The sequence below is a fragment of the Podarcis vaucheri genome, assembly GCF_965113315.1.
Source record: "Podarcis vaucheri genome assembly, chromosome: 3".
In the NCBI taxonomy this organism is placed as follows: Eukaryota; Metazoa; Chordata; class Lepidosauria; order Squamata; family Lacertidae; genus Podarcis; species Podarcis vaucheri.
The window spans coordinates 114,074,765-114,094,005 of NC_138761.1; positions in this window are offsets into that span (position 1 = coordinate 114,074,765).

The following is a 19,241-nucleotide window of genomic DNA, read 5'->3' on the forward strand; positions in this document are numbered from 1 at the left end:
TTTTCACAGGTTAAGTTGTTGAGGGTTGATTTCTTGACCTATGATAAAAAGCCTTCTGTTTCCACCGCCAAGCCTTTCAGGGGAGAATTTACAACAGTTTACCACCATTTTTGAGTGAATTGGAGAATTTCAGATTTTTGCTGAAGTTGTGACCCCGGGGCTTAGAATTTTTTTTTTTCACAGGTTAAGTTGTCGAGAGTTGATTTCATGTCCTATGATAAAAAGCCTTCTGTTTCCACCGCCAAACCTTTCAGGGGAGAATTTGCAACAGTTTAGCACCATCTTTGAGTGAATTGGAGAATTTCAGATTTTTGCTGAAGTTGAGACCCCGGGGCTTAGAAATTTTTTTTTTCACAGGTTAAGTTGTCGAGGGCTGATTTCATGTCCTATGATAAAAAGCCTTCTGTTTCCACCGCCAAACCTTTCGGGGGAGAATTTACAACAGTTTACCACCATTTTTGAGTGAATTGGAGAATTTCAGATTTTTGCTGAAGTTGTGACCCCGGGGCTTAGATATTTTTTTTCCCACAGGTTAAGTTGTCGAGGGCCGATTTCATGTCCTATGATAAAAAGCCTTCTGTTTCCACCGCCAAACCTTTCAGGGGAGAATTTACAACAGTTTAGCACCATTTTTGAGTGAATTGGAGAATTTCAGATTTTTCCTGAAAATGTGACCCCGGGCTTAGAATTTTTTTTTTTTAACAGGTTAAGTTGTTGAGGGCTGATTTCATGTCCTATGATAAAAAGCCGTCTGTTTCCACCGCCAAGCCTTTCAGGGGAGAATTTACAACAGTTTACCACCATTTTTGAGTGAATTGGAGAATTTCAGATTTTTGCTGAAGTTGTGACCCCGGGGCTTAGAAATTTTTTTTTCACAGGTTAAGTTGTCGAGAGTTGATTTCATGTCCTATGATAAAAAGCCTTCTGTTTCCACCGCCAAACCTTTCAGGGGAGAATTTGCAACAGTTTAGCACCATCTTTGAGTGAATTGGAGAATTTCAGATTTTTGCTGAAGTTGAGACCCCGGGGCTTAGAAAATTTTTTTTTCACAGGTTAAGTTGTCGAGGGCCGATTTCATGTCCTATGATAAAAAGCCTTCTGTTTCCACCGCCAAACCTTTCAGGGGAGAATTTACAACAGTTTAGCACCATTTTTGAGTGAATTGGAGAATTTCAGATTTTTCCTGAAATTGTGACCCCGGGCTTAGAATTTTTTTTTTCACAGGTTAAGTTGTCGAGGGTTGATTTCTTGGCCTATGATAAAAAGCCTTCTGTTTCCACCGCCAAACCTTTCAGGGGAGAATTTGCAACAGTTTAGCACCATCTTTCAGTGAATTGGAGAATTTCAGATTTCTGCTGAAGTTGTGACCCCGGGGCTTAGAAATTTTTTTTTTCACAGGTTAACTTGTCGAGGGCTGATTTCATGTCCTATGATAAAAAGCCTTCTGTTTCAACCGCCAAACCTTTCAGGGGAGAATTTGCAACAGTTTAGCACCATTTTTGAGTGAATTGGAGAATTTCAGATTTTTGCTGAAATTGTAACCCCGGGGCTTAGAAATTTTTCTTTTCACAGGTTAAGTTGTCGAGCGCTGATTTCATGCCCTATGATAAAAAGCCTTCTGTTTCCACCGCCAAACCTTTCAGGGGAGTATTTGGAACACGTTGGCACCATCTTTGAGTGAATTGGAGAATTTCAGATTTTTGCTGAAGTTGTGACCCCGGGGCTTAGAATTTTTTTTTTTCACAGGTTAAGTTGTTGAGGGTTGATTTCTTGGCCTATGATAAAAAGCCTTCTGTTTCCACCGCCAAACCTTTCAGGGGAGAATTTGCAACAGTTTAGCACCATTTTTGAGTGAATTGGAGAATTTCAGATTTTTGCTGAAGTTGTGACCCCGGGGCTTAGAAATTTTTTTCCCCACACATTACGTCTTCGAAGGCTGATTTCATGTCCTATGATAAAAAGCCGTCTGTTTCCACGGCCAAACCTTTCCGGGAAGAATTTGCAACACGTTGGCACCATCTCTGAGTGAATTGGAGAATTTCAGATTTTTCCTGAAGTTGTGACCCTGGGGCTTAGAATTTTTTTTTTCACAGGTTAAGTTGTCGAGGGTTGATTTCTTGACCTATGATAAAAAGCCTTCTGTTTTCACCGCCAAACCTTTCAAGGGAGAATTTACAACAGTTTATCACCATTTTTGAGTGAATTGGAGAATTTCAGATTTTTGCTGAAGTTGTGATCCCGGGGCTTAGAATTTTTTTTTTTTAACAGGTTAAGTTGTTGAGGGCTGATTTCATGTCCTATGATAAAAAGCCGTCTGTTTCCACCCCCAAACCTTTCCGGGAAGAATTTGCAACAGTTTAGCACCATTTTTGAGTGAATTGGAGAATTTCAGATTTTTGCTGAAAATGTGACCCCGGGGCTTAGAAATTCCCCCCCCCCACAGGTTAAGTTGTTGAGGGCTGATTTCATGTCCTATGATAAAAAGCCTTCTGTTTCCACCACCAAACCTTTCAGGGGAGTATTTGCAAAACTTTGGCACAATCTTTGAGTGAATTGGAGAATTTCAGATTTTTGCTGAAATTGTGACCCTGGGGCTTAGAAATTTTTTTTTTCACAGGTTAAGTTGTTGAGGGTTGATTTCTTGACCTATGATAAAAAGCCTTCTGTTTCCACCGCCAAGCCTTTCAGGGGAGAATTTACAACAGTTTAGCACCATTTTTGAGTGAATTGGAGAATTTCAGATTTTTCCTGAAATTGTGACCCCGGGCTTAGAATTTTTTTTTTTCACAGGTTAAGTTGTCGAGGGTTGATTTCTTGGCCTATGATAAAAAGCCTTCTGTTTCCACCGCTAAACCTTTCAGGGGAGAATTTGCAACAGTTTAGCACCATCTTTCAGTGAATTGGAGAATTTCAGATTTCTGCTGAAGTTGTGACCCCGGGGCTTAGAAATTTTTTTTTTCACAGGTTAACTTGTTGAGGGCTGATTTCATGTCCTATGATAAAAAGCCTTCTGTTTCAACCGCCAAACCTTTCAGGGGAGAATTTGCAACAGTTTAGCACCATTTTTGAGTGAATTGGAGAATTTCAGATTTTTGCTGAAATTGTGACCCCGGGGCTTAGAAATTTTTTTCCCCACACATTACGTCTTCGAAGGCTGATTTCATGTCCTATGATAAAAAGCCGTCTGTTTCCACGGCCAAACCTTTCCGGGAAGAATTTGCAACACGTTGGCACCATCTCTGAGTGAATTGGAGAATTTCAGATTTTTCCTGAAGTTGTGACCCTGGGGCTTAGAATTTTTTTTTTCACAGGTTAAGTTGTCGAGGGTTGATTTCTTGACCTATGATAAAAAGCCTTCTGTTTTCACCGCCAAACCTTTCAAGGGAGAATTTACAACAGTTTATCACCATTTTTGAGTGAATTGGAGAATTTCAGATTTTTGCTGAAGTTGTGACCCCGGGGCTTAGAATTTTTTTTTTTTTAACAGGTTAAGTTGGTGAGGGCTGATTTCATGTCCTATGATAAAAAGCCGTCTGTTTCCACCCCCAAACCTTTCCGGGAAGAATTTGCAACAGTTTAGCACCATTTTTGAGTGAATTGGAGAATTTCAGATTTTTGCTGAAAATGTGACCCCGGGGCTTAGAAATTTCCCCCCCCCACAGGTTAAGTTGTTGAGGGCTGATTTCATGTCCTATGATAAAAAGCCTTCTGTTTCCACCACCAAACCTTTCAGGGGAGTATTTGCAAAACTTTGGCACAATCTTTGAGTGAATTGGAGAATTTCAGATTTTTGCTGAAATTGTGACCCTGGGGCTTAGAAATTTTTTTTTTCACAGGTTAAGTTGTTGAGGGTTGATTTCTTGACCTATGATAAAAAGCCTTCTGTTTCCACCGCCAAGCCTTTCAGGGGAGAATTTACAACAGTTTAGCACCATTTTTGAGTGAATTGGAGAATTTCAGATTTTTCCTGAAATTGTGACCCCGGGCTTAGAATTTTTTTTTTCCACAGGTTAAGTTGTCGAGGGTTGATTTCTTGGCCTATGATAAAAAGCCTTCTGTTTCCACCGCCAAACCTTTCAGGGGAGAATTTGCAACAGTTTAGCACCATTTTTGAGTGAATTGGAGAATTTCAGATTTTTGCTGAAGTTGTGACCCCGGGGCTTAGAAATTTTTTTTCCCACACATTACGTCTTCGAAGGCTGATTTCATGTCCTATGATAAAAAGCCGTCTGTTTCCACGGCCAAACCTTTCCGGGAAGAATTTGCAACACGTTGGCACCATCTCTGAGTGAATTGGAGAATTTCAGATTTTTCCTGAAGTTGTGACCCTGGGGCTTAGAATTTTTTTTTTCACAGGTTAAGTTGTCGAGGGTTGATTTCTTGACCTATGATAAAAAGCCTTCTGTCTTCACCGCCAAACCTTTCAAGGGAGAATTTACAACAGTTTATCACCATTTTTGAGTGAATTGGAGAATTTCAGATTTTTGCTGAAGTTGTGACCCCGGGGCTTAGAATTTTTTTTTTTAACAGGTTAAGTTGTTGAGGGCTGATTTCATGTCCTAAGATCAAAAGCCGTCTGTTTCCACCCCCAAACCTTTCCGGGAAGAATTTGCAACAGTTTAGCACCATTTTTGAGTGAATTGGAGAATTTCAGATTTTTGCTGAAAATGTGACCCCGGGGCTTAGAAATCCCCCCCCCCCTGATTTCATGTCCTATGATAAAAAGCCTTCTGTTTCCACCACCAAACCTTTCAGGGGAGTATTTGCAAAACTTTGGCACAATCTTTGAGTGAATTGGAGAATTTCAGATTTTTGCTGAAATTGTGACCCTGGGGCTTAGAAATTTTTTTTTTCACAGGTTAAGTTGTTGAGGGTTGATTTCTTGACCTATGATAAAAAGCCTTCTGTTTCCACCGCCAAGCCTTTCAGGGGAGAATTTACAACAGTTTACCACCATTTTTGAGTGAATTGGAAAATTTCAGATTTTTGCTGAAATTGTGACCCTGGGGCTTAGAAATTTTTCTTTTCACATGTTACGTCTTCGAAGGCTGATTTTATGTCCTATGATAAAAAGCCGTCTGTTTCCACCGCCAAACGTTTCAGGGGAGTATTTGCAAAACTTTGGCACCATCTTTGAGTGAATTGGAGAATTTCAGATTTTTGCTGAAGTTGTGACCCCGGGGCTTAGATTTTTTTTTCCCACAGGTTAAGTTGTCGAGGGCTGATTTCATGTCCTATGATAAAAAGCCTTCTGTTTCCACCGCCAAACCTTTCAGGGGAGAATTTACAACAGTTTAGCACCATTTTTGAGTGAATTTGGGAATTTCAGATTTTTGCTGAAGTTGTGACCCCGGGGCTTAGAAACTTTTTTTTCCACACGTTACGTCTTCGAAGGCTGATTTCATGTCCTATGATAAAAAGCCGTCTATTTCCACCGCCAAACCTTTCCGGGAAGAATTTGCAACACGTTGGCACCATCATTGAGTGAATTGGAGAATTTCAGATTTTTGCTGAAAATGTGACCCCGGGGCTTAGAAATTTCCCCCCCCCCCCTGATTTCATGTCCTATGATAAAAAGCCTTCTGTTTCCACCACCAAACCTTTCAGGGGAGTATTTGCAAAACTTTGGCACAATCTTTGAGTGAATTGGAGAATTTCAGATTTTTGCTGAAATTGTGACCCTGGGGCTTAGAATTTTTTTTTTTCACAGGTTAAGTTGTTGAGGGTTGATTTCTTGACCTATGATAAAAAGCCTTCTGTTTCCACCGCCAAGCCTTTCAGGGGAGAATTTACAACAGTTTACCACCATTTTTGAGTGAATTGGAAAATTTCAGATTTTTGCTGAAATTGTGACCCCGGGGCTTAGAAATTTTTCTTTTCACATGTTACGTCTTCGAAGGCTGATTTTATGTCCTATGATAAAAAGCCGTCTGTTTCCACCGCCAAACGTTTAAGGGGAGTATTTGCAAAACTTTGGCACCATCTTTGAGTGAATTGGAGAATTTCAGATTTTTGCTGAAGTTGTGACCCCGGGGCTTAGATTTTTTTTTTCCGACAGGTTAAGTTGTCGAGGGCTGATTTCATGTCCTATGATAAAAAGCCTTCTGTTTCCACCGCCAAACCTTTCAGGGGAGAATTTACAACAGTTTAGCACCATTTTTGAGTGAATTTGGGAATTTCAGATTTTTGCTGAAGTTGTGACCCCGGGGCTTAGAAACTTTTTTTTCCACACGTTACGTCTTCGAAGGCTGATTTCATGTCCTATGATAAAAAGCCGTCTATTTCCACCGCCAAACCTTTCCGGGAAGAATTTGCAACACGTTGGCACCATCATTGAGTGAATTGGAGAATTTCAGATTTTTGCTGAAAATGTGACCCCGGGGCTTAGAAATTCCCCCCCCCCCCCTGATTTCATGTCCTATGATAAAAAGCCTTCTGTTTCCACCACCAAACCTTTCAGGGGAGTATTTGCAAAACTTTGGCACAATCTTTGAGTGAATTGGAGAATTTCAGATTTTTGCTGAAATTGTGACCCTGGGGCTTAGAATTTTTTTTTTTCACAGGTTAAGTTGTTGAGGGTTGATTTCTTGACCTATGATAAAAAGCCTTCTGTTTCCACCGCCAAGCCTTTCAGGGGAGAATTTACAACAGTTTACCACCATTTTTGAGTGAATTGGAGAATGTCAGATTTTTGCTGAAGTTGTGACCCCGGGGCTTAGAAACTTTTTTTTCCACACGTTACGTCTTCGAAGGCTGATTTCATGTCTTATGATAAAAAGCCGTCTGTTTCCACCCCCAAACCTTTCCGGGAAGAATTTGCAACAGTTTAGCACCATTTTTGAGTGAATTGGAGAATTTCAGATTTTTGCTGAAAATGTGACCCCGGGGCTTAGAAATTTTTTCCCCCACAGGTTAAGTTGTTGAGGGCTGATTTCATGTCCTATGATAAAAAGCCTTCTGTTTCCACCGCCAAACCTTTCAGGTGAGAATTTACAACAGTTTAGCACCATTTTTGAGTGAATTGGAAAATTTCAGATTTTTGCTGAAATTGTGACCCCGGGGCTTAGAAATTTTTTCCCCCACAGGTTAAGTTGTTGAGGGCTGATTTCATATCCTATGATAAAAAGCCTTCTGTTTGCACCGCCAAATCTTTCAGGTGAGAATTTACAACAGTTTAGCACCATTTTTGAGTGAATTGGAGAATTTCAGATTTTTGCTGAAATTGTGACCCCGGGGCTTAGAAATTTTTCTTTTCACAGGTTAAGTTGTCGAGGGCTGATTTCATGTCCTATGATAAAAAGCCTTCTGTTTCCACCGCCAAACCTTTCAGGGGAGTATTTGCAACACGTTGGCACCATCTTTGAGTGAATTGGAGAATTTCAGATTTTTGCTGAAGTTGTGACCCAGGGGGTTTAGAAATATTTTTTTTCACAGGTTAAGTTGTCGAGGGCTGATTTCATGTTCTATGATAAAAAGCCTTCTCAAGTTTGGCACCATCTTTGAGTGAATTGGAGAATTTCAGATTTTTGCTGAAGTTGTGACCCCGGGGCTTAGAAAAATTTTTTTTCACAGGTTAAGTTGTCGAGGGCTGATTTCATATCCTATGATAAAAAGCCTTCTGTTTGCACCGCCAAATCTTTCAGGTGAGAATTTACAACAGTTTAGCACCATTTTTGAGTGAATTGGAAAATTTCAGATTTTTGCTGAAATTGTGACCCCGGGGCTTAGAAATTTTTCTTTTCACACGTTACGTCTTCGAAGGCTGATTTTATGTCCTATGATAAAAAGCCTTCTGTTTCCACGGCCAAACCTTTCCGGGAAGAATATGCAACACGTTGGCACCATCTTTGAGTGAATTGGAGAATTTCAGATTTTTGCTGAAGTTGTGACCCCGGGGCTTAGATTTTTTTTTCCCCACAGGTTAAGTTGTCGAGGGCTGATTTCATGTCCTATGGTAAAAAGCCTTCTGTTTCCACCGCCAAACCTTTCAAGGGAGAATTTACAACAGTTTATCACCATTTTTGAGTGAATTGGAGAATTTCAGAGTTTTGCTGAAGTTGTGACCCCGGGGCTTAGAAATTTTTTTTTTCACACGTTAAGTTGTTGAGGGCTGATTTCATGTCCTATGATAAAAAGCCGTCTGTTTCCACCCCCAAACCTTTCCGGGAAGAATTTGCAACAGTTTAGCACCATTTTTGAGTGAATTGGAGAATTTCAGATTTTTGCTGAAAATGTGACCCCGGGGCTTAGAAATTTTTTCCCCCACAGGTGAAGTTGTTGAGGGCTGATTTCATGTCCTATGATAAAAAGCCGTCTGTTTCCACCGCCAAACCTTTCCGGGAAGAATTTGCAACACGTTGGCACCATCTTTGAGTGAATTGGAGAATTTCAGATTTTTGCTGAAGTTGTGACCCTGGGGCTTAGAATTTTTTTTTTTCACAGGTTAAGTTGTCGAAGGTTGATTTCATGTCCTATGATAAAAAGCCTTCTGTTTCCACCGCCAAACCTTTCAGGGGAGAATTTGCAACAGTTTAGCACCATCTTTGAGTGAATTGGAGAATTTCAGATTTTTGCTGAAGTTGAGACCCCGGGGCTTAGAAATTTTTTTTTTCACAGGTTAAGTTGTCGAGGGTTGATTTCTTGGCCTATGATAAAAAGCCTTCTGTTTCCACCGCCAAACCTTTCAGGGGAGAATTTACAACAGTTTAGCACCATTTTTGAGTGAATTGGAGAATTTCAGATTTTTGCTGAAGTTGTGACCCCGGGCTTAGAAATTTTTTTTTTCACAGGTTAAGTTGTCGAGGGTTGATTTCTTCGACTATGATAAAAAGCCTTCTGTTTCCACCGCCAAACCTTTCAGGGGAGAATTTGCAACAGTTTAGCACCATCTTTCAGTGAATTGGAGAATTTCAGATTTCTGCTGAAGTTGTGACCCCGGGGCTTAGAAATTTTTTTTTTCACTGGTTAAGTTGTCGAGGGTTGATTTCTTGGCCTATTATAAAAAGCCTTCTGTTTCCACCGCCAAACCTTTCAGGGGAGAATTAACAACAGTTTAGCACCATTTTTGAGTGAATTGGAGAATTTCAGATTTTTGCTGAAGTTGTGACCCCGGCGCTTAGAAATTTTTTTTTTCACAGGTTAAGTTGTCGAGGGCTGATTTCATGTCCTATGATAAAAAGCCTTCTGTTTCCACCGCCAAACTTTTCAGGGGAGAATTTGCAACAGTTTAGCACCATTTTTGAGTGAATTGGAGAATTTCAGATTTTTGCTGAAATTGTGACCCCGGGGCTTAGAAATTTTTCTTTTCACAGGTTAAGTTGTCGAGGGCTGATTTCATGTCCTATGATAAAAAGCCTTCTGTTTCCACCGCCAAACCTTTCAGGGGAGTATTTGCAACACGTTGGCACCATCTTTGAGTGAATTGGAGAATTTCAGATTTTTGCTGAAGTTGTGACCCAGGGGGTTAGAAATTTTTTTTTTCACAGGTTAAGTTGTCGAGGGCTGATTTCATGTTCTATGATAAAAAGCCTTCTCAAGTTTGGCACCATCTTTGAGTGAATTGGAGAATTTCAGATATTTGCTAAAGTTGTGACCCCGGGGCTTAGAAATTTTTTTTTTCACAGGTTAACTTGTCGAGGGCTGATTTCATATCCTATGATAAAAAGCCTTCTGTTTGCACCGCCAAATCTTTCAGGTGAGAATTTACAACAGTTTAGCACCATTTTTGAGTGAATTGGAAAATTTCAGATTTTTGCTGAAATTGTGACCCCGGGGCTTAGAAATTTTTTTTTTCACAGGTTAAGTTGTCGAGGGCTGATTTCATGTTCTATGATAAAAAGCCTTCTGTTTCCACCGCCAAACCTTTCAGGGGAGTATTTGCAAAAGTTTGGCACCATCTTTGAGTGAATTGGAGAATTTCAGATTTTTGCTGAAATTGTGACCCTGGGGCTTAGAAATTTTTTTTTTCACAGGTTAAGTTGTCGAGGGTTGATTTCTTGACCTATAATAAAAAGCCTTCTGTTTCCACCGCCAAACCTTTCAGGGGAGAATTTACACCAGTTTAGCACCATTTTTCAGTGAATTGGAGAATTTCAGATTTTTGCTGAAGTTGTGACCCCGGGGCTTAGAAAAATTTTTTTTCACAGGTTAAGTTGTCGAGGGTTGATTTCTTGGCCTATGATAAAAAGCCTTCTGTTTCCACCGCCAAACCTTTCAGGGGAGAATTTACAACAGTTTAGCACCATTTTTGAGTGAATTGGAGAATTTCAGATTTTTGCTGAAGTTGTGACCCTGGGGCTTAGAATTTTTTTTTTTTCACAGGTTAAGATGTCCAGGGCTGATTTCATGTCCTATGATAAAAAGCCTTCTGTTTCCACCGCCAAACCTTTCAGGGGAGAATTTACAACAGTTTAGCACCATTTTTGAGTGAATTGGAGAATTTCAGATTTTTGCTGAAGTTGTGACCCCGGGCTTAGAAATTTTTTTTTTCACAGGTTAAGTTGTCGAGGGTTGATTTCTTCGACTATGATAAAAAGCCTTCTGTTTCCACCGCCAAACCTTTCAGGGGAGAATTTGCAACAGTTTAGCACCATCTTTCAGTGAATTGGAGAATTTCAGATTTCTGCTGAAGTTGTGACCCCGGGGCTTAGAAATTTTTTTTTTCACTGGTTAAGTTGTCGAGGGTTGATTTCTTGGCCTATTATAAAAAGCCTTCTGTTTCCACCGCCAAACCTTTCAGGGGAGAATTAACAACAGTTTAGCACCATTTTTGAGTGAATTGGAGAATTTCAGATTTTTGCTGAAGTTGTGACCCCGGCGCTTAGAAATTTTTTTTTTCACAGGTTAAGTTGTCGAGGGCTGATTTCATGTCCTATGATAAAAAGCCTTCTGTTTCCACCGCCAAACTTTTCAGGGGAGAATTTGCAACAGTTTAGCACCATTTTTGAGTGAATTGGAGAATTTCAGATTTTTGCTGAAATTGTGACCCCGGGGCTTAGAAATTTTTCTTTTCACAGGTTAAGTTGTCGAGGGCTGATTTCATGTTCTATGATAAAAAGCCTTCTGTTTCCACCGCCAAACCTTTCAGGGGAGTATTTGCAACACGTTGGCACCATCTTTGAGTGAATTGGAGAATTTCAGATTTTTGCTGAAGTTGTGACCCAGGGGGTTAGAAATTTTTTTTTTTCACAGGTTAAGTTGTCGAGGGCTGATTTCATGTTCTATGATAAAAAGCCTTCTCAAGTTTGGCACCATCTTTGAGTGAATTGGAGAATTTCAGATTTTTGCTGAAGTTGTGACCCCGGGGCTTAGAAATTTTTTTTTTCACAGGTTAAGTTGTCGAGGGCTGATTTCATATCCTATGATAAAAAGCCTTCTGTTTGCACCGCCAAATCTTTCAGGTGAGAATTTACAACAGTTTAGCACCATTTTTGAGTGAATTGGAAAATTTCAGATTTTTGCTGAAATTGTGACCCCGGGGCTTAGAAATTTTTTTTTTCACAGGTTAAGTTGTCGAGGGCTGATTTCATGTTCTATGATAAAAAGCCTTCTGTTTCCACCGCCAAACCTTTCAGGGGAGTATTTGCAAAAGTTTGGCACCATCTTTGAGTGAATTGGAGAATTTCAGATTTTTGCTGAAATTGTGACCCTGGGGCTTAGAAATTTTTTTTTTCACAGGTTAAGTTGTCGAGGGTTGATTTCTTGACCTATAATAAAAAGCCTTCTGTTTCCACCGCCAAACCTTTCAGGGGAGAATTTACACCAGTTTAGCACCATTTTTGAGTGAATTGGAGAATTTCAGATTTTTGCTGAAGTTGTGACCCCGGGGCTTAGAAAATTTTTTTTTCACAGGTTAAGTTGTCGAGGGTTGATTTCTTGGCCTATGATAAAAAGCCTTCTGTTTCCACCGCCAAACCTTTCAGGGGAGAATTTACAACAGTTTAGCACCATTTTTGAGTGAATTGGAGAATTTCAGATTTTTGCTGAAGTTGTGACCCCGGGGCTTAGAAATTTTTTTTTTCACAGGTTAAGTTGTCGAGGGCTGATTTCATGTCCTATGATAAAAATCCTTCTGTTTCCACCGCCAAACCTTTCAGGGGAGAATTTGCAACAGTTTAGCACCATTTTTGAGTGAATTGGAGAATTTCAGATTTTTGCTGAAGTTGTGACCCTGGGGCTTAGAATTTTTTTTTTTTCACAGGTTAAGTTGTCGAGGGCTGATTTCATGTCCTATGATAAAAAGCCTTCTGTTTCCACCGCCAAAACTTTCAGGGGAGAATTTACAACAGTTTAGCACCATTTTTTAGTGAATTGGAGAATTTCAGATTTTTGCTGAAGTTGTTACCCCGGGGCTTAGAAATTTTTTTTTTCACAGGTTAAGTTGTCGAGGGCTGATTTCATGTCCTATGAAAAAAAAGCCTTCTGTTTCCACCGCCAAACCTTTCAGGGGAGTATTTGCAAAACTTTGGCACCATCTTGGAGTGAATTGGAGAATTTCAGATTTTTGCCGAAATTGTGACCCCGGCACTTATAAATTTTTTTCCCCCACAGGTTAAGTTGTCGAGGGCTGATTTCATGTCCTATGATAAAAAGCCGTCTGTTTCCACCGCCAAACCTTTCAGGGGAGAATTTACAACAGTTTAGCACCATTTTTGAGTGAATTGGAGAATTTCAGATTTTTGCTGAAGTTGTGACCCCGGGGCTTAGAATTTTTTTTTTCACAGGTTAAGTTGTCGAGGGCTGATTTCATGTCCTATGATAAACAGCCTTCTGTTTCCACCGCCAAACCTTTCAGGGGAGTATTTGCAAAACTTTGGCACCATCTTTGAGTGAATTGGAGAATTTCAGATTTTTGCTGAAGTTGTGACCCCGGGCTTAGAAAATTTTTTTTTCACAGGTTAAGTTGTCGAGGGTTGATTTCTTGGCCTATGATAAAAATCCTTCTGTTTCCACCGCCAAACCTTTCAGGGGAGAATTTGCAACAGTTTAGCACCATTTTTGAGTGAATTGGAGAATTTCAGATTTTTGCTGAAATTGTGACCCCGGGGCTTAGAAATTTTTCTTTTCACAGGTTAAGTTGTCGAGGGCTGATTTCATGTTCTATGATAAAAAGCCTTCTGTTTCCACCGCCAAACCTTTCAGGGGAGTATTTGCAACACGTTGGCACCATCTTTGAGTGAATTGGAGAATTTCAGATTTTTGCTGAAGTTGTGACCCAGGGGGTTAGAAATTTTTTTTTTTCACAGGTTAAGTTGTCGAGGGCTGATTTCATGTTCTATGATAAAAAGCCTTCTCAAGTTTGGCACCATCTTTGAGTGAATTGGAGAATTTCAGATTTTTGCTGAAGTTGTGACCCCGGGGCTTAGAAATTTTTTTTTTCACAGGTTAAGTTGTCGAGGGCTGATTTCATATCCTATGATAAAAAGCCTTCTGTTTGCACCACCAAATCTTTCAGGTGAGAATTTACAACAGTTTAGCACCATTTTTGAGTGAATTGGAAAATTTCAGATTTTTGCTGAAATTGTGACCCCGGGGCTTAGAAATTTTTTTTTTCACAGGTTAAGTTGTCGAGGGCTGATTTCATGTTCTATGATAAAAAGCCTTCTGTTTCCACCGCCAAACCTTTCAGGGGAGTATTTGCAAAAGTTTGGCACCATCTTTGAGTGAATTGGAGAATTTCAGATTTTTGCTGAAATTGTGACCCTGGGGCTTAGAAATTTTTTTTTTCACAGGTTAAGTTGTCGAGGGTTGATTTCTTGACCTATAATAAAAAGCCTTCTGTTTCCACCGCCAAACATTTCAGGGGAGAATTTACACCAGTTTAGCACCATTTTTGAGTGAATTGGAGAATTTCAGATTTTTGCTGAAGTTGTGACCCCGGGGCTTAGAAAATTTTTTTTTCACAGGTTAAGTTGTCGAGGGTTGATTTCTTGGCCTATGATAAAAAGCCTTCTGTTTCCACCGCCAAACCTTTCAGGGGAGAATTTACAACAGTTTAGCACCATTTTTGAGTGAATTGGAGAATTTCAGATTTTTGCTGAAGTTGTGACCCCGGGGCTTAGAAATTTTTTTTTTCACAGGTTAAGTTGTCGAGGGCTGATTTCATGTCCTATGATAAAAATCCTTCTGTTTCCACCGCCAAACCTTTCAGGGGAGAATTTGCAACAGTTTAGCACCATTTTTGAGTGAATTGGAGAATTTCAGATTTTTGCTGAAGTTGTGACCCTGGGGCTTAGAATTTTTTTTTTTTCACAGGTTAAGTTGTCGAGGGCTGATTTCATGTCCTATGATAAAAAGCCTTCTGTTTCCACCGCCAAAACTTTCAGGGGAGAATTTACAACAGTTTAGCACCATTTTTTAGTGAATTGGAGAATTTCAGATTTTTGCTGAAGTTGTTACCCCGGGGCTTAGAAATTTTTTTTTTCACAGGTTAAGTTGTCGAGGGCTGATTTCATGTCCTATGAAAAAAAAGCCTTCTGTTTCCACCGCCAAACCTTTCAGGGGAGTATTTGCAAAACTTTGGCACCATCTTGGAGTGAATTGGAGAATTTCAGATTTTTGCCGAAATTGTGACCCCGGCACTTATAAATTTTTTTCCCCCACAGGTTAAGTTGTCGAGGGCTGATTTCATGTCCTATGATAAAAAGCCGTCTGTTTCCACCGCCAAACCTTTCAGGGGAGAATTTACAACAGTTTAGCACCATTTTTGAGTGAATTGGAGAATTTCAGATTTTTGCTGAAGTTGTGACCCCGGGGCTTAGAATTTTTTTTTTCACAGGTTAAGTTGTCGAGGGCTGATTTCATGTCCTATGATAAACAGCCTTCTGTTTCCACCGCCAAACCTTTCAGGGGAGTATTTGCAAAACTTTGGCACCATCTTTGAGTGAATTGGAGAATTTCAGATTTTTGCTGAAGTTGTGACCCCGGGCTTAGAAAATTTTTTTTTCACAGGTTAAGTTGTCGAGGGTTGATTTCTTGGCCTATGATAAAAATCCTTCTGTTTCCACCGCCAAACCTTTCAGGGGAGAATTTACAACAGTTTAGCACCATTTTTGAGTGAATTGGAGAATTTCAGATTTTTGCTGAAGTTGTGACCCCGGGGCTTAGAAATTTTTTTTTTCACAGGTTAAGTTGTCGAGGGCTGATTTCATGTCCTCTGATAAAAAGCCTTCTGTTTCCACCGCCAAACCTTTCAGGGGAGTATTTGCAACACGTTGGCACCATCTTTGAGTGAATTGGAGAATTTCAGATTTTTGCTGAAGTTGTGACCCCGGGGCTTAGAAATTTTTTTTTTCACAGGTTAAGTTGTCAAGGGCTGATTTCATGTTCTTTTTTTTTTTTTTTTTTTTTTTTTTAAATTTTAAAAATTTTAGCTTTATTATATTCCAACGGTTAAAAGAAGCATATATACATCTTCCATAAAAAACAAAAACAAGAAGTAAAGTAAGCATATACATACCAAATTGAGTTCCTTACAGCTTAAATACGCAAACCTTATACAAATCCATTACACTGTTTAACTTCCCACCACCACGTTGAGAGCCATAACTCAACAATATATTCAGCAGTGTCTTCATCCAATCGTTATTGCTACCTCGCGGTTTTTATATCATACCGACTGAGACTTTAACATTTCCTAAAATCGATTCCATGTATGAGAGAAATTTATTCCAATCGCTTATAAATTTATTATTTCTTTGTTGCCTGATCTTCTGAGTCATCATTGCTATGTCTATGTATTCGATTAATTTATTCTGCCAGTCACTAATCGTTGGAATGTTAGGTGTTTTCCAACTCTGAGCTAACAGTATCCTTGCGGATACTGTTGCGTATTGGAAGAGGATTTGGTCGTCTTTTTTAATTTCTTCTCCCACCATTCCTAAAAGGAATGCCTCGGCCTTTTTAGGGAATGTGTATTTTAGGACCTTTTTTAACTCATCGTAAACCAGCCCCCAAAACCTTTTTACTTCTTCACAGGACCACCACATATGAAAGAAGTCTCCCTCTTTCTTCCTGCACTTCCAACACGTCTTTTCCCCGGTTTTATACAATTTGGCTAATTTTACTGGGGTGATGTACCACCTGTACATCATCTTCGCTATGTTTTCTCGGATTCTGACGCAAGCTGAAAATTTCATGTCTTTAGTCCAGAGTTTTGTCCATCTTTCATATTCTATGGGGTGTCCTAAGTCTATGGCCCATTTAATCATAACGTCTTTGATTTCCTCGTCCATTGTATCCCACTCTAATAGCTGGTCGTACATTTTAGAGAGGAGTTTAGACTTTCCTTCTATTATTTCTAATTGGAATTTAGATTTGTTCTTGCTCATTCCAGCTTTTTTATGTTCCCTCCAAACAGCATTGATTTGGTGGTATTGTATCCATCCCGTTAATTTGTCTTTTAATTCTTCATAGGGTCTAATTTCCCATCCTTTATCCGATCTTCTTAGGAGGTCAGCATATGTCCACCTTTTACCTTCCATATTTAGTTTCTTAGTTACTAAAATATCAACGGGTGACAGCCACCATGGGGTATCTTTTTCTACTAATCTTTTACACCTGTTCCACACCTCCAACAACGCTCCTCTTATAATATGATTAGAAAATCCTTTGTGTGTTTTCCCCTTATCCTGCCACAGATACGCATGCCACCCATGTCTAACATCAAAACCCTCCAAATCCAATAGGTCGGTGTTGTCCAAAACTATCCATTCCTTGGTCCAGCAGAGGCACGAAGCCTCATAATATAGTTGTAGGTTAGGGACCGCGAACCCTCCTCTGTCCCTCTTGTCGGTGAGCAACTTATACTTAATTCTGGCTCGTTTACCCTGCCAGATAAATCTGGAAAGGGTCCTCTGCCAATCGTTGAGCATGGTTGTGCCCCTGACTACTGGGATATTTTGGAATAGGAATATCATTTTTGGGAGGATACTCATTTTAATGGCAGCCATTCTCCCCTCCCAAGAAAGTTTTAATCTACTCCAGCTTTCCAGGTCTCTTTTGCACTCTCTCCAAGTTCTATTGTAATTATCTTCCACCAGATTTATATTTTTTGGGGTGATCCAGATACCCAGATATTTAACCTTTTTTGATACCATTATCCCGGATTCCAACTCGATTTTATTTTTTACTTGTTCGTCTACATTTTTTACCAACATCTTCGTTTTAGTTCTGTTCAGTCTAAAACCAGAAAGTCTGCCAAACGCTTCCATCAGCTCAATCACTGTATTAATCCCTTTTGCGGGGTCTTCTAATGAAACTACTAAGTCATCGGCATAAGCCTTAACTTTGTACTCTTTGGTGCCTATTCTAATCCCTCTTATTTCCGATGTATCTCTTATCTTGTTTAGTATAACTTCCAAGACCAAAATAAATAGCAGGGGTGATAAAGGACACCCCTGTCTTGTGCCTTTGGTAATCTTGAATGAGTTAGTCAGGTTACTATTGATAATTAGTTTCGCTCTCTGGTCTGAGTAGATCGATTTTATACCTCTTAGGAATGGCCCTCTTATTCCTACTTTCTCCATACACTTTATGATGAAGTGCCAGGATACATTATCGAAGGCCTTCTCGGCGTCTATAAAGACTAAGGCTGCGGGGATATCGATTCTGATGTCCAAGTATTCAATTATATTAATTATATGCCTTACATTATCTTTAATCTGCCTACCGGGCAGAAATCCGGTTTGATCCCTGTGGATCGCTCTATTCAAGTATTTTTTTAATCTGCTCGCCATTATTCCTGCAAAGATCTTATAGTCGACATTGAGCAGTGATATTGGTCTATAATTCTTTATATCGAGCGTATCCAAGTCTGATTTCGGAATTACCGTAATATACGCCTCTCTCCATGAATCAGGTATTTCTCCCCCCTGTAGAATATTGTTCATTACATTACACAGGACCGGGGCCAGATGTTCCTCTAGAATTTTGTAATATTTTTGAGATAGGCCATCCGGGCCTGGGGCCTTCCCCGGTTTCATTTTCTTAATTATAGTCCTGACCTCTTCCATTGTTATTGGTTCGTTTAAAAGTGCCTTTTCTTCTTCTAATAGTTGTTCACCTCTGCTACTTTCCAAATACTTTCCTATCTCATTTAGATCTTCATCTTTCTTCTTCTTATACAGGGTTTCGTAATACTGAAGGAACTTTTCTTTTATCTCATTAGGATCATCTATTGTTTGAGTTTCCAACTTAATTTTATTGATCACTCTTTGTTTTTTCCTTTTCCTCAATTGCCACGCTAGTAATTTACCTGTTTTATTGGCCGATTCGAAATATTTCTGTTTCATCATTTTTATTCCCCATTCTATCTCTTGATTTATCAGTGTTGAGTATTGGGTTTGTAATAATTTGCCGAGTTGTTTAGTCTTCTCATCTCCAGGATTTTTTGTTAATTTTCTCTCTACTTCTTTTAGTTGTTTAACTATTTCGTCTTTTTTGGCCTCTCTCAAATTTTTTCTATGTTTATTCTGTTGGATCAAGAAGCCTCTGAGTACTGCTTTACTTGCATCCCAGACCACATCAATTTTTGTTCCTTTGTTCAGATTTTGATCAAAATATTCTTTCACGGTGTTCTTAGCCTTATCAATAACGTCCTCCTGTTCCAATAAAAAATCGTTCATTCTCCATCTATAAGGTCCTAATAGCTTACATTTAATTTCCAGAAATATAGGATTGTGATCCGAGAGTGTTCTGGGGTCTATTTCGCATTTCACCGATCTTGTAGAGAGCTCTCTAGAGACCCAGATCTGGTCTATTCTACCCCAGCTTTGGTGTACTCCTGAAAAGTGTGTAAACTGTTTTTCTGTGGGGTTTTTGAGCCTCCAGATGTCAATTAGATCTAGGTTTTCTTGGAGGTCATCAAAGGTTTTGGGGAGTTTCCCCTGGTTCCTTTTTCTCTTTTTTTCACTTCTATCTATCTCAGGTTCCGGGACTCCATTCATATCACCAAGTAAAATTAGCTTATGGTTTTCCAATTCTAGTAGTATTTGTTCCAATTTTCTAAAGAATTCAGTTTGATTTGTGTTAGGAGCGTAGACTGATACTACATTGATTCTTTCCCCTTGGTAAGTAATTTGGACTCCCAGAATCCTCCCTTCTTCGTCTTTACAGATTAATTTGGGTTCCAGTTTCTCTTTCACGTAAATTACCAAGCCTCTCTTTTTATTCACCTCAGAGTTTATAAATTCCACTCCTAATTTTTTATTAACCAATATGTGCTTGTGTTTTTTGGCTATGTG